This window comes from Elgaria multicarinata, chromosome 3 (assembly GCF_023053635.1).
Source record: "Elgaria multicarinata webbii isolate HBS135686 ecotype San Diego chromosome 3, rElgMul1.1.pri, whole genome shotgun sequence".
Taxonomy (NCBI): Eukaryota; Metazoa; Chordata; class Lepidosauria; order Squamata; family Anguidae; genus Elgaria; species Elgaria multicarinata.
Genome location: NC_086173.1, coordinates 28465601 through 28481084, shown reverse-complemented (window position 1 = coordinate 28481084; position 15484 = coordinate 28465601). Strand labels below are relative to the sequence as shown.

General features: G+C 47.8%; 1 protein-coding gene across 1 annotated transcript in view; it reads right to left on the bottom strand.

The window, feature by feature from the left end:
- The window catches only part of LOC134394364 (retinol dehydrogenase 7-like), a 260477-nt gene that overhangs the window by 100993 nt on the left and 144000 nt on the right, over nucleotides 1–15484 (bottom strand). The window lies entirely within an intron of this gene.

Here is a 15484-nt window from a genome sequence, read left to right as displayed (position 1 = left end):
ACTGTCCGTATGCACTAAGTGGCTGTGCTACGGGAGATCGGTCGACTGCTGGAGCTTGGCTCGCGCAATTGAGGAAGTGAATGAACTTAACTGATGGCTTGCTTCTCAAAGAGAGGGTTACAGCGGAAGAGGGGTGGGACGAGACCGGGGAGAGAAGCTGGACCAGCTTCTGCTACTAATCCTCACCCACATCCTGGAGGACCACAGCATCCAACACAAAGTGGCTGTGGTGAAGTCAATGGCTGTCATGAGTCGAAGTGAGAGCTCACTTCTCAGAGACCTTTAATTGCGAGACTGGGGAGAGACGCTCGGCCAGCTGCTGCTACGAACTCCACTTCAGGGAAAGGACAACATGAGGAACAGCTAAGTGGTGAAGTCAATGGCTGTCATGAGTCGAAGTGAGAGCTCACTTCTCAGAGACCTTTAATTGCTCCATATGAGACTGGGGAGAGAAGCTCGACCAGCTGCTGCGACTAATCCTCCTCACCCACATCCTGGAGGAACAGAGCATCCACTGGAGTGGCTGGAGAGAGGCACGGCCAGCTGTGCCTCCACCGTAGGGGCTGTGCTCAAGTGTCTTGAAGTCGAAGTGAGAGCTCACTTCTCAGATACCTTTAATTGCGAGACTGGGGAGAGACGCTCGACCAGCTGCTGCTACGAACTCCACTTCAGGGAAAGGACAACATGAGGAACAGCTAAGTGGTGAAGTCAATGGCTGTCATGAGTCGAAGTGAAAGCTCACTTCTCAGGAGGAAACTTAAACTGTCCCTATGCAGTCAGTGGTTGGGGAGAGAGGCACGGCCAGCTGTGCCTCCACCGTAGGGGCTGTGCTCAAGTGTCTGAACTTGAAGTTGAAGTGAGAGCTCACTTCTCAGATAACTTTAATTGCTCCATATGAGACTGGGGAGAGAAGCTCGACCAGCTGCTGCGACTAATCCTCCTCACCCACATCCTGGAGGAACAGAGCATCCACCGGAGTGGCTGGAGAGAGGCACGGCCAGCTGTGCCTCCACCGTAGGGGCTGTGCTCAAGTGTCTTGAAGTCGAAGTGAGAGCTCACTTCTCAGATACCTTTAATTGCGAGACTGGGGAGAGACGCTCGACCAGCTGCTGCTATGAACTCCACTTCAGGGAAAGGACAACATGAGGAACAGCTAAGTGGTGAAGTCAATGGCTGTCATGAGTTGAAGTGAAAGCTCACTTCTCAGGAGGAAACTTAAACTGTCCCTATGCAGTCAGTGGTTGGGGAGAGAGGCACGGCCAGCTGTGCCTCCACCGTAGGGGCTGTGCTCAAGTGTCTGAACTTGAAGTTGAAGTGAGAGCTCACTTCTCAGATAACTTTAATTGCTCCATATGAGACTGGGGAGAGAAGCTCGAACAGCTGCTGCCTGCAACTAATCCTCCTCAACCAAATCCTGGAGGACCAAAGCATCCACCGGAGTGCCTGTGTGGTGAAGTCAATGGCTGTCATGAGTCGAAGTGAGAGCTCACTTCTCAGATACCTTTAATTGCTCCATATGAGACTGGGGAGAGAAGCTCAAACAGCTGCTGCGACTAATCCTCCTCTCACCCACATCTTGGAGGAACAAAGCATCCACCGAGAAGTGGCTGTGGTGAAGTCAATGGCTGTCATGAGTCGAAGTGAGAGCTCACTTCTCAGGAAACTTAAACTGTCCCTATGCACTAAGTGGCTGTGCTGTGGGAGTTCGGTGGACTGTTGGAGTACCAGCCGCAATTGGGGAAGTCCATGAGTTGAAGTGACAGCTTGCTTCTCAAAAAATCACCAGACTGGATCACGAATAGTGCATCTGATACCTGAGCTCTCCAAAGGGCGACCCGTGGACTGCTGGAGTTAACCTCCCTCAATTGGGGAGTGACGGGCAGGCGGGCATGGGCAGGCAGGCAGGCTAGGGCCAGTGGGCACAAAGGAGCTGGTACCTTGCACAGGTATGCCATAGATCTCTGGGGGAGTGAGTCCCAGCAGATCCAGCTACCTCACAAGGACGGCTCCCGGGCAGGCGGGCATGGGCAGGCAGGCAGGCAGGCAGGCAGGCGGGCAGGCTAGGGCCGGTGGGCACAAAGGAGCTGGTACCTTGCACAGGTATGCCATAGATCTCTGGGGGAGTGAGTCCCAGCAGATCCAGCTACCTCACAAGGACGGCTCCCGGGCAGGCGGGCATGGGCAGGCAGGCAGGCAGGCGAGCAGGCAGGCAGGCGGGCAAAAAGGAGCTACTAGTTATTGAAGCAGTTACTTTGAGTATGGAAGATTTGTGTGCATGCTTGGAGGATTAACGTTGCTGCTGAGCCCTCCAAAGGGTGACCCGTGGACTGCTGGAGTTTACCTCCCTCAATTGGAGAAGTGAATGATGAGTTTAAGTGAAAGCTTGCTTCTCAAAGAGGGGTTACAGCAGAAGGGGAAGAGGAAGAGGGGTTGGATGAGACTGAGGAGAGAGAGAGAAGAGAGCATCCACTGTAGTGGCTTTGCTAGTGGCTGTGCTACGGGCGATCGGTAGACTGCTGGAGTACCTCCCGCACATAGGGGAAGTGAATGAGTTTCAGTGAAAGGTTGCTTCTCAAAATCAGCACACAGATCAAGGACTCCATTTGATCCCCGAGCTATCCAAAGGGCGACCCGTGGACTGCTGGAGTTTTCCTCCGGTTCCCGGTGGCTGGGATGGGTCTCGGCTTCTCAAAGCCATGGCACTGCTGCATATGCAGTGCAGCTTCTCGTAAGAGAGCTGTCCCACGGAAAAGCGGTGCATTACTGGAGCTTAGCTTTTTCTCAAAGGGGAAGTCAATGAGTTGAAGTGAAAGGTTGCTTCGGAAGTCTATGGCTTTCATGAGTTTCAGTGACAGCTTGCTTCTCAAAGAGGGCGTTACAGCGGAAGAGGGGTGGGACGAGACCGGGGAGAGAAGCTGGACCAGCTTCTGCGACTAATCCTCACCCACATCCTGGAGGACCACAGCATCCCACACAAAGTGGCTGTGGTGAAGTCAATGGCTGTCATGAGTTGAAGTGAGAGATCACTTCTCAGGAAACTTCAACTGTCCGTACGCACTAAGTGGCTGTGCTACGGGAGATCGGTGGACTGCTGGAGTACCTCCCTCAATTGGGGAAGTCCATGAGTTGAAGTGAAAAGTTGCCTCTCAAAATCAGCAGACTGGTCGAGTAGTCCACTTGATCCCTGAGCTTTCCAAAGGGCGACCCGTGGACTGCTGGAGTTTAACCTCCCTCACCCTCAATTGGGGAAGTGAATGAGTTTCAGTGAAAGGTTGCTTCTCAAAATCAGCACACTGATCGAGTCACCCAGATCCTGGAGGACCACAGCCTCTACGTAGTGGCTGCGCTGAAGTCAATGACTTCCATGAGTTCAAGTGAAAGGTTGCTTCTCAAAGGCGAGGACTCGCCTGTTTCATTTTCGCAGCGAGACAGGCAGCTGCAGTAACACTCACAACCACACACACAATGACAGCTTTTGCACAGAGGCTCATGAGTTCAAGTGACAGCTTGCTTCTCAAAACCATACTTCTGGATCAGGGAGTACGTCTTCCACTCCAAGCCAAGGACACTCCAAAGGGCGACCCGTGGACTGCTGGAGAGAGGCAGCCTGGCTAGTGGTGGTGGTGCCAGGCGTTGCCTTGCCCCCTGCTTGCACCTCACCTAAACACGTGCAGTCAATCATGGAGTCTTTTGGAACTGGGTGGAAAACTATCCGGATGAGTTGACTAAGCTGTACCGGACGCCACAGAAATGAAATGAACTCAAGTGCGGTGCTTTGCCCTCACAGTCAGTCACACACGCACGGTGACAAACTCTGCCTACAGAGACGAATCGAATGATTCAGAGTTGATGTTGTGAACTGTAACACAGCCACTAAATAATAATAAGAAGAATAAGAAGAAGAATAAGAAAAATATAATAAAAATAATAATAAAAAGAAAAAACCAGCCTGCCTGAACTGTAGTGTGCCTGCCAACCAAAGGAGGGGTAGAATTAAAGGGAGGGGAGCCTGCCTGTCACTCCCACGAGGGCTTGAGGGTGGGGTATCCCAGCAGGGGTAGATTGCCTTTCAGAAAGACCAGCTGCTCCACCAAGTCTGGCTCCAAGCGCGAGCGGTGAAGGGTCACTATGTCGCCCGCCATAGAGAACACCCTCTCGCTTGGAACACTGGTGGGTGGGCAGCTGAGTTGATCCATGGCCACCCGCGACAGGTCCGGCCAAATCTGAAAGCGGGATGACCAGTAGGCCAGGGGGTCCATGGAGCAGTCCTCCATGGGCTCTGACAGGTAATGCTGCACGGTGGTTGCAGCGTCATCCTGGCCGGTGGCTTGGGAGGGTCTCTGCCCAACCACGGCGTGCAGAGCCTCTTCCCAATACCCCTCGCCTGTGCTGCTGCTGGGAGGGATGCAGGTGAGGCTGCTGCTGGTGCTGCTGCTGCTGCGGGGAGGGGTGGCCTGCTCCTCTGCCTCACTCTGCCCCACCCTCTTGGCCCATGCCGCCCGCACTTCGCCCACCAGCGTTTCCACCCAGTGCTGCCTGCTATTTGGCCCACAAAGCCCATCCTTCACACGAGGGTCGCACATGGCTGCCAACATGTGGACCCTGTCGGTTTGGATGGGCTCCAGCCTCCGCGTCAGGCCGTCCCTCAGCCTAGTCACCGCTTCGCGGACCTCAGGCTCGAAGCGCCTGCCGGTGATGGGATCCCTGTACTCCAGAAAGTTGCCCATCTGTTTCTGGAGATGCCTGCATACAGGGATCACCTGGCTGAGGAGGGCAGAGCTTTTGCTCAGGGTCTCGGTGGCGTTCAGGAACAGCTTGAGGACCGCCACCAGCTGGGACATGGCGTCCCACTGCTGCTTGCCCATGTGGTGGACGCCCATGTCCCTGACCCTGAACAAGTCGTGGATGGCACGCTGTTGCTCCACCATCCGCTCCAGCATCAGGTAGGTGGAGTTCCAGCGTGTCACCACATCCTGCACTAGCCTGTGCTGCGGGAGATTCAACTCCTCCTGCTTCTCCCGCAGCAAGCGACTGCCCTTGACGCTGTGGTGGAAATGGCCTGCCACCTTTCTGCAGCTCCAGCACTAACTCCCTGCAGGAACGGTACAGGGAAGGCACCACCCGCCTGCTCAGGGTGGTGCGACACGGCAGCTTATAGTATGGCACCACAAGCGCCATCAGCCTCTTGAAGCCTGCGTTGTCGACGAGGCTGAATGGCTGGTCGTCCAATGCCACCGTCTCACCGATTGACGTGGTGATCTGGGAGGGCGTTGGAAAACGCCATCTTGTGGTTCCATACTTCCCCCACCCCATTTCCGGCAGGGTTGCCTGCCTAACCCTTGTGGGGATGGGAGATGGAGAGCTGAGAGTGGCAGTGCCAGCAGCAGCAGCAGCAGCAGCCGCCTTCGGCTTTCCCCTGGAACCAGTCGCCTTGCCCGCCTCTTTCCCCATCAAGACCGACTGGTGTTGCCTCTTAAGATGCATCTTCATGCTGCTGGTTCCATAATGCCCTGTCGATGAACCCCTGCTTAGGCTGAGTTTGCAGTGGCGACAGACAGCAAAGCGGGGATCCGCTCCCAACTCAAAGTGGTCCCACACGATGCTTGTCTTTCGTTTCCGTGGTGACACCACCAATTGCCCGCCTGAGCTCTCTGGTGTTGCCACAGAAACAGGGGTGTGGGATGAGACTGGGGAGAGAGCCTCGGCCTGCTGCTGCTGCTCCTCCTCCTCAGCCCCCACATCCTGGAGGCCCACCGCCTCCTCCTCCTCCCCCTCCACTGTGCTGAGGACCTCGTCTAGGTCCATCAGTGGGCTCGTGGGCTGAAAGGATAATGAAGGAGTTGGGGATACTCCTCCTCCTCTAATGCCACCTGCCTCTTGTAAAGGGGCACTTTTCCCATTCCCACCCTCAAAAAGAGAACGCCGGGCACAAGTTGCAGAAGAGAGTGGCTCTGCCTGCTGCTTGTCCTGCTTCTGTTTTGGAGCAGTCAGCCAAGGAGTTGCCCGTTTGATTTTCACAGCAGGAGAGGCAGCCTGCTTACTGGTGCAGGCCTGAGCCTTGCTGCTTTCAGCACGCCTGCTCCCTCTTTTCATGATGACTAATAAAATATTAATACTACTAATAATATGTATAAGGTACTACTAAGAATATGTATAAGAAGAATATAATATGTTTAAATGTAGGGAAATGGGACAAGAAGTGTGTATGCTGTATAAGAAGAATAAAATATTATACTACTAATAATATGTATGAGAATATATATACTACTAAGAATATGTAAAAGAATATAATAATATGTTTAAGAATATTACTAATAAATGTAGGGAAATGGGACAAGAAGTGTGTGTATGCTTTCCACAAAATGCTCAATCTGTGGCTGCCTGTTGCACTTCACAAAAGCAGCACACTCAGTCGAAGTTACACAGAGAAGAAAAAGAGAATAATATTTTTTTGGTATTTTTTGGTATTTTTTTGTATATAGATAGAAGGAAACACAATCAGGATTTAAGAGAGGGGAGGGGGGGAAAGAACCAACCAAACACTACTACTAATATGTATAAGAAAAATAAAATATTAATACTACTAATAATATGTATGAGAATATACTAATATACTAATAAGAATATGTAAAAGAATATAATAATATGTTTAAGAATATTACTAATAAATGTAGGGAAATGGGACAAGAAGTATGCTTTCAAAAGAAAGCTTTCAAAAAAGCAGGAACACAGTCAGGCTTTAAGAAAGGGAAGGGGGGGGAACAACCAACCAACCCACCAAACACACACTCCAAAATTTAAAAGTAAAGTTTATATTAAATCAAAGTAAGGGAAAAACACAGGGCAAACTAAGCTATAAGTCAGAAAGAAGCAAACAAACACACACACACACACACGCCAAACTAAATCTATCCTAATCTATCTCCAAAGTACACAGCAGCAGCTAGCTAAGTAGACCCTCTCTCCACGAACGCCAACCCACAAATAGACACAAAACAGAAAGCTCTCAGGGTGGGTCTGCCTTAGTCCCCCCTCCAACGCTGGGATTGGAGGATGATGCTTTCTGAGGTGATCAATTCTCATCAGAATTGGGAGTTGAATGTGCCTGTCATCGCTTCAAAAAAAAACAAAAAACAAAAAAACCAAACCCCGATTTTTAAAAAAATATTGCACGTGAACCACAGGACGCAGAAAGTTGAGAGTAGTCTCAAAATGACCCCCATCCAGGACTCTCTGAGCACAAGAATTTTCAGAACGATAGCTTAAAAACCAACCCAGTTATGCCCGAGTCTTTCCCTCAATGCAATCCTATGGGCGAAAAGCCGAAAACGCCGTTTGAGCCGTGCGGTTGACCCGATTTTCAAAAAAATATAGCACGCGACTCGCACGACGCAGAGAGGTGAGAGTGGTCTCAAAATGACCCCCATCCACGACTCTCTGAGCACAAGAATTTCCAGAACGATAGCTTCAAAAAGAACGTAGTTATCTGCGATTATTTGCCGCAATGCAATCCTATGGCGAAATGTTTTCAAGATGGCGATCGGAGCGCTCCGCGGAAACCAGAGCGCTCAGAAAATGGCCGCTTCTCTTCGCCTTGCTTCTAGGGGTCCGTGGTCCGCTCCTACTCCGCCTCTGGGTAAGGCGGAGCAGGCCAATCCGCTACTGCTTCTACGCTCCTAATCCGAGCGGATCACACCCCTACTAGCTTCTGTATCTGAAGCGTCCATTGATCTTAGGCTATGTCTTAGGCCATAGCTAGATGTGGCGATATCCCGGGGCAATCCCCATGATCATCTCTGTGCATTTACATGATGAACAGGGGATCCTGGGATCAGGGAGGGAAGATCCTGCCCTTGCCCGGGATCTCGCCCTGCCCTTTGAGCCTGCTTTTTCTGCAGTCCTGGGCTGATCCCGAGACCACATAATGTGTGGCTGGGTGTCACGGTTTGTCCTGACTCCTTGCAATTACTCAAGAGGAGCTGGGAACAGCACACGGGGTGCAGAGCTCCTCAGGAGCTCTGCACCCATTGGGAGTGGGATGGGGGAAGCAGGTTTTTTTTTAAAAAAAAACACCCTCCCTTTGAGCAAACGAGCGCTTGCGCGCATCTTCAGTTCTTTTTTTAAAAAAGTAAACGGTGGCTGCGACGTCTTCTCCCTCTGAGGTTGTCACGTGCCATGTGTAGAAAGGGGGGATCTCACGATAAAAATATTGTGAGATCTTCACTCCTCCATTGCGCAATACCAGGTAGGTCTAGCCGAGGCTTCTTTCAGCAAAAATTTTTGTTTCAGGTTTATTCGACTCAACGCCGTTTCAATAAGGGCTTGTCCAACTTGCGTAATTGTTGGAGATGTAATGCACCTAATGCTTCTTTAATTCAAATGTTTTGGTGATGCTCAGTAGTTGCCGCCTTTTGGGAGGAGGTTACAATAAGGATAAACTTTGTACTGAAACAATCTTTAATATGCAATGATGCGCATATCCTCCTAAACTACCCACCGGGTCTTGGAAGTTAACACATGGTCAGTGCAAATGGATTTTCAGAGATTTTATGACAGCTAAAAGACTTCTACTATCACGTTGGAAGGATAAATGCTCATCTTCCATAATGCAATGGATTGAGAGCTTAACTACGCTCTCAACATTTGAACGGGTGTTATATAGGCGTGACTTGTGACTGGTTAAGTACATGGGTATTTGGTCTGCTTTTCTTGACACCTATGCATAACTCCCCCCCACACTTTTTAATGAACAGTATACCAGATTGTAAAAATGATGATATTCCTATATATGCAATGTTTCTTTGTTTTTCTTTTTCATGATTTCTTTTTTGTTCCTTTTGGTTAATATTCATATAATCTCTAAGTGGTGTACATCCAAAAGCATTTTAAAATATTTAACATTACAATACAGAACCATTTCAACTATCAAATGGAGCAGCATCATGAAAACTCGTGGGTAAGGTTGTGGAATGTTTTCAGGACGCATTTTAAACTCCCTGCCTTTTCTGCCTCCCAGACCATATGGCAGAGGACATTCAAGAGGGAGAGCACCACTGCTGAGAAGGCCGTCTTTCAGAATGTAGTATTACATGTGACATTCTTTAGAATGACAAATTTGCAAAATGCAAACTCGAGGGTCTTCCGGTGATTCAGTTGTGTCTTATTTTGCAGATGTTAATGAGCTCTCATTTCTGAGCAGAAAACATTTTCAAATACTTGTATTATAAATTTGCCCATGTTCAATGCTGCCTCCCCCCCAATATCTTTCCTTGACTTGTGGGCAGGCTCAGCCATCGCACGAAGGCTGTTAAATGCAATATGCTTCCCATTTCTGTGCTGTGTTGATCAGGCATCCCAGAATGAAGCTCCTACAGATCACTATCAGATTTCAAAGATCAGTTAAGAGGAAAATAAGGCTTTGCAACTTTGTACTCCCTGTGCTTTTGTAACTAGATGAATTGTGTTTGACTGCTCTCTTTAATATTTTTAAGCTATGGTTAGCCTATTTTTTGCTATATCCTCCACCCCCGGCAACCACACACGAAAACAGAAAATTGCTACTCAAATGCAATTACCTTGAAGTTGTGTTTGAAACTATTCCACCTTTCATTAACTTTTACATCCTACTGCTGGCAAGATTTCAGCACTGATCTTCATGCCATGTAAAAATTCACCTCTTAATTTCTGCAATCAAGCTACAATTTATAGTCACACCTGCAGACCCCCTCTTTGTGTTCAGTTAAGTTCCTGAGCTACACTTTTCCAGTTCACCCCACAAACTACTGAATTCTAGCCCAATTTCTTCCTCTTCTCTTCCAAATAAGGTTGCGAAGAAGCATTCTCCCCAATTTATGCAAGTCACCTGATGAATTTATGTAATGTAAGACTTATTGCTAGAGATCTACCAGATCAATTTTGTTCATTTTTGTTTTAAACAAAAGCTTGAGCAGTGTAAACAAGCAGAAAAATTCAAAACTTTGAAAAAGTTGAAAGCTTGAGATTTCATAGTAAATTGGTATGTTTCTTTGCTTCGCGCCAAACTGTTTCCTCTTGCTCTAAACTTCAGTGCAGCTTTATTGGCTCCTCCCAAAACAGGGCCTGAGCCAACATCAAGTGTTTTCAACTTGAAACTTCCAGAAATCCCAAATGATCTTTTTAAAAGGAACGTGCCAAAGACCGCCTGATCAGACACCACGTGTTTTTGAGCTCTGTGACCTGCATCCTCCTACTTTCCTTTCTTCCGTTTCTGTTTGGGTTTATTTTGATTCATTTTGCTTCACAGGCAGGCTTTAGAGGGTGCTACAAGGGTTCAGGGAGATTGCTAGGGTAATGTCCCTGCTCCCTCTTCCTCGGATTGCATTGTTTTCAATGGGATGAACCAGCGAGCGAGGAGGGATTATTATTATTTATTACATTTATTTATTTATTATTGCATTTATATCCTGCCTTTGTTCCTACAAGGAACCCAAGGTGGCGTGCATAATCCTCCTCCTCCTCTCCATTTTATCCTCTCAACAACAACCCTGTGAGGTGGGTTGTGCTGAGTGTATGTGACTGGCCCAAAGTCATCCAGTGGGTTTCCATGGCTGAGTGGGTACTAGAACTCAGATCTCCCAACTCCCAGTCCAACACTTTAGCCACTACACCACACTGGTTCTCATATGCCTCCCCATAGCTGAAGCTCTCTGGACGGTTTACAAAAGTTAAAAACTTTTATAAGGAGGGGTGGGTCTGTCTAGATGTTCATGTAATGGGAGGGGGTTCTACTTGGAAGAAGCGAGGCTGGGAGGTGGGCTGGAAGACTCAGTTTGCTATGCCATGGGAGGGCTTACTTTAATGTAGTGGGAAGAAGTTGCATTGTTGGGGTACACATTGAAGGGAATGCTGCATATGTTTGGAAAGTTGAGAGAGGAAGAGGGAGGGAAAGAAGGAAAGCCCCCCCCCACCTGAAAGTTGTTCTAGTCACAAGGGAAGCAGGGAAACATCTTTTCATCCTTTCGTTCTCAGATTACTAGCGCCCATGGCAAAACGGGTATTATACTAGTCAAAGAGAAGCTCTTAAACGGTGTTTCCTCTGCCTTGTAAGATACCAAGTTTTTTTAGCAGGACTTCTGCACCTTGAAGAAGTGAGAGAGAAGCAGAAATTTAGCAGATAAACTTTCCCCCATCATGAAGATGCAGGGATAAGAAAAGTTTCACTTGCTGAACTTCTTTGATTTCTCTTCTGCCTTTCTGCCACCCTCCCTACCAGCACTCTGAACATTTCTGCTTGTCACTTATATTTCAACACAAAGAAATGACCCACCCCTTTTTGTTGTTGTTTAGGCGTAGGTCCAGAACCTGGCTTAAGCCAAGCAGACATAGGCAATATAGAGGGGGCTGGGTGCCAGTGACTAACCTGATTAAAAGAAGGCCTCACAGCTTCAGTTGGTTGGAGATGGAGCACAGACCTTTTCTTTTCTGCCTGCCACAATGTTTGGGCTGAGGAGCAACAACTGACTTAGAGTCGTTAAACTGGCTGCAGGCAGCTCCTCCCTCCCAGAGAACTTGTTCAGAGCCCTAACAGAATATATCAATTTGACCTCATGCAAATTACTCTCCCCTGCCGGCACATGAATCTTTAGAGGGAAATGATTTTTACCCCAACACCATCATAGATGAACTTAAATAAACAAATAAACAAAGAAAATTGCAGTGGGAAATGATCCCAGAACCCGCCCCTCCTCCAGAATGGCAGATTTAAAGAAGCCATTATTTCTTCATACCTATACTGGCACAGGAAATTCCAGTCTGTTGTTGCAAGTCTAATGGCTTTCAGTTTGCAAACAGGGAAGCAGTGCTGAGGCTTTGAAATTAGAAGGGTGTCGGCTGGAACACGCTCTGCTATTGCGATGTTGACAATGCCTGCTCTTAATCTGTTAATTTGTTTTGAAATCAAAATGTCATCAGTCCTAGAATAAGGCCTTTAAAGTACAGCATGGAAAAGACCTTCCCACTGTCACCATATCTACTTGCGAGGAATCGGTCAAATCACAGGCATCAATACGCTGAGCAGGAGGGTAGAGATTTTGGGGTACTTATTTTTCCAGATTTGGATGCGCCAATTTTTTTTCATACTGATGTTAGCAGTGTCCAGTTTTTCATTGACCTTTTCATAATGCGAGTTTGGTATTAATCCCTCATTTTTAAAAAACAACAACAACAACCCTTAATAAATATGTATCTGTTCTAACGATCCTGCAAAATAACGTTTGTTTTTAATGGACATCGTTCTGTCAAAATGATGGAGGCCCCTCTAGCTTTGGATGTGCCAGGGACACAATATTGTGCTCCAGCTTGTGGATGTTGTGGCACGGGGCTGCCTTTCCATGCCTTATTTCTTCTGTTCAGTCTCTTTCTGAAATAGCCGGCTTCTTGGAACTGGGCCAAGTATCTTTCCCTTAATTAACAGCTGGCCTCTTTCTCTTCTCAGCCTAACAAGGAAGAGGTGGGGGCTCCCCACATATGTAATTTGCGCTCGATTTGTGAGTTGCATGAGAGGTGCATAATTCCTGTGCCCTCCCCATTTGGCTGTCTCCGTTGAGACTGGGAGACTGTAGCGGAATAGCATTACAACCCCAAAGGAAATCACACATATTTTCACTTTCGAAGTTAAATGCTGCTTTTTCCCTGGTCTATACAAAGTTTCCGAAAATGCTGGTTCATTTTTCTTATTCATATATCTTACATTTCCTTTTTTCTGTGAATGTTTCTGGGGTGGGTGGGGTGGCATCTATTCGGTGCCACTTTGTCCACTGAGTACTCCCAAAACCTGCAACGTTGCTGCTGCAAAGAGGCAGCAATAGGGTTACATGGCAGGCATGAGTGCGGGCTATCCAGCCCAGAAAATCCCCAGTGCCACTGCCACACTGGGATAATGCGCAGCAGATATAAGCATTTGAAAACCTCCAAAAGCTTTTTTTGTTTGTTCATCTGGCAACTCTGTGCAACGTAGTAGCTTTGAGAGTCCGTATCTGCGCATCTTCGCAGCTACAGTTCTTTGAATTTATGCGATATACATAATAACTGTCCTTACTTCCATTCCAGTGGCCATTACTAAGCACTCACCAAGCCTGCCCCCGCCACCACTGACACATGTACAAACAAGCATGGCGACATTGGAGCGAAGTAAAAAGTCACGGTAAAATGAGACTTCGAAAAAGCGCAGCTTCATGGGGTATAGTACAATAAATCGGCAGCTTTATCATATAAACAATGGTAGATAGTTTATCTGATAAAGCTGCCCAATGGGCAGATTCCAGTGCAGGGTGAGCTTTTGAAGCTCATGCTGGAGATGTTCCCAAAATTCATGCGTGTAAAATGTGAGATGGTTGGGGGACAGATAGACACAATTCTGATGGGTGAATGGGCGGTCTAATCACCCACAATCCCTGTTTTTGATTGTAAGATAACTGCCTGATCATTTCTTCTGGCTCCCGCCTCTGGCCACAACAAGTGTATAAAAGGTTGTCCTAAACCTTTGTTGTGCCCTGCCTCAAATCCCTACTTGCCTGAGGATATAGCTAGATGGGGCGATCCCTGGGATCATCCCTGTGCATGATGATCCCTCCCTTGCCCCGGGATCTCACCCTCCACTTCTAGCACACTTTCCCACCCGGTCTCGGGCTGATCCCGAGACCGAGGAATGTGTGGGCGGGTGTTGCGATTTGTCCCTGCTACTTGCAAGGAGCCAGGTACAGGCCAGAGAACACAGGAGCTCTGTGCCCATTGGGGGTGGAGTGGGGGAGCGGGGATTTTTTTTAATTAAAAAAAGACTTACCTTCTACGCACGAGTGCTCGTGCGCTCCTTCTTTTTTTAAAAAATGGCATCCGCGATGTCACAGGGCACTTGTAGACCAGTGCGACAATTTTGCGATCATAAAATCATGAGATTGTCACGGTAAAACCCCCTGGTCTAGCTGAGGCCTGAGTCTCCAGCAATAATTTTTCATAAGAAAAGAGCACATCACCCCCCTTTCACTCCCAAAGGAATATCCACATCTAGTTTGACAGCTGTGACAGCTGTCAAGTGACAACATTATCCATTTAGCAAGGGATCCTCTAGGAGGAAAAACTAAGGCTAAAATTCCAGGACCCCTGGTATTAAATACTCAACACACCTATTTCAAATAGGCTCAGTTTGGCTGGGTTCAAATGACACAATTGTCAAAGGCTGGTTAAATAGTCCACGGGAGACTAAATAGCCCACCATTGACTATTGTGTTGTCTGTTAGGAAAAAAATCACACCACATTTGGTTATTTTCAAAAAATAACCAACACAAATAACGGTGTGCAGAGTTGATTACCTGCACAACCATCGTTTGTGTAATGTAGGTGGGCTGCATTGGTTATTTCCCATGCCTACAGAGTTGCGAGGTAAGAGCAGCAGAACCCCTTGCTGCTTTTACCCAGCGGGACTCTATAGGCGGGGCAAATAATCCCATCTGGGAAGTGCTTGGGGAGCCCCCGATTGTGCTGTCCTTTGGTGGGGCACCACGATCCACCGCTCCCCACATGCTATTGGTCCGCGTCATCAATTTAGACCATCCTCTTCCCAGACACTGGAATTTTGTAAACCACAACTCTACCTTTCTGTCACCCTGGCCCTCGTCTTGACGGCGTCGCTGGGCGGCGTGAGCCGACTACCCCTGCATTGGCACTCCTTCTGACCAACTACAGTGGAAGGAGCGCAATCCCGGGCTTTCCTGAAGGTGCCGCCACCACTGCGCCCACCCACCTGAACGCTCCTCCCTTCTCCTTTCACAGGATTGCTCTGCAGGAATGTAATCCTTTACACTTGCTATCAATGACTCTCTGTTGCCAGTACATTGTTGAGATGGTACCTCATCTGTCTTCTACTACTAAGAATTTAAAGTATTTTTACCCACAAGGAAATGAGAAATGAGTTTTGCTTCTCCCTTGCAACACAACTCTTCAAGATGTCATTGTCCTAGAATCATAGACTAGTAGAGTATCTGGGCAGAAGCTGACATGTCATTGGTCGCCAAAAGCTGCAGGATGGGAAGGGGGAAGGCCAGGTGAACGTAATGGCTGCCAGAAAACCCAGTGGTGATTATTCTACATGACCTTGCACCGGTAATACCACATGAAGTAACTACAAGTTCAATCGCAGCTTTTAAAGCTCAACTAAAAACTTTTCTTTTTCCTAAAGCTTTTAAAACTTGATGTTGTGCGGACTTTATACTGTTAGTTTTACCCTACCCTGTGCCTGCTTACCCTACCCTGTGCCTGTTTGCATTCTCTTCCCCTCCTTATTGTTTTACTATGATTTTATTAGATTGTAAGCCTATGCGGCAGGGCCTTGCTATTTACTGTTTTACTCTGTACAGCACCATGTACATTGATGGTGCTATATAAATAAATAAATAATAATAATAATAATAATAATAATAATAATAATAATAATGAAGTCAGCCCCCAAGG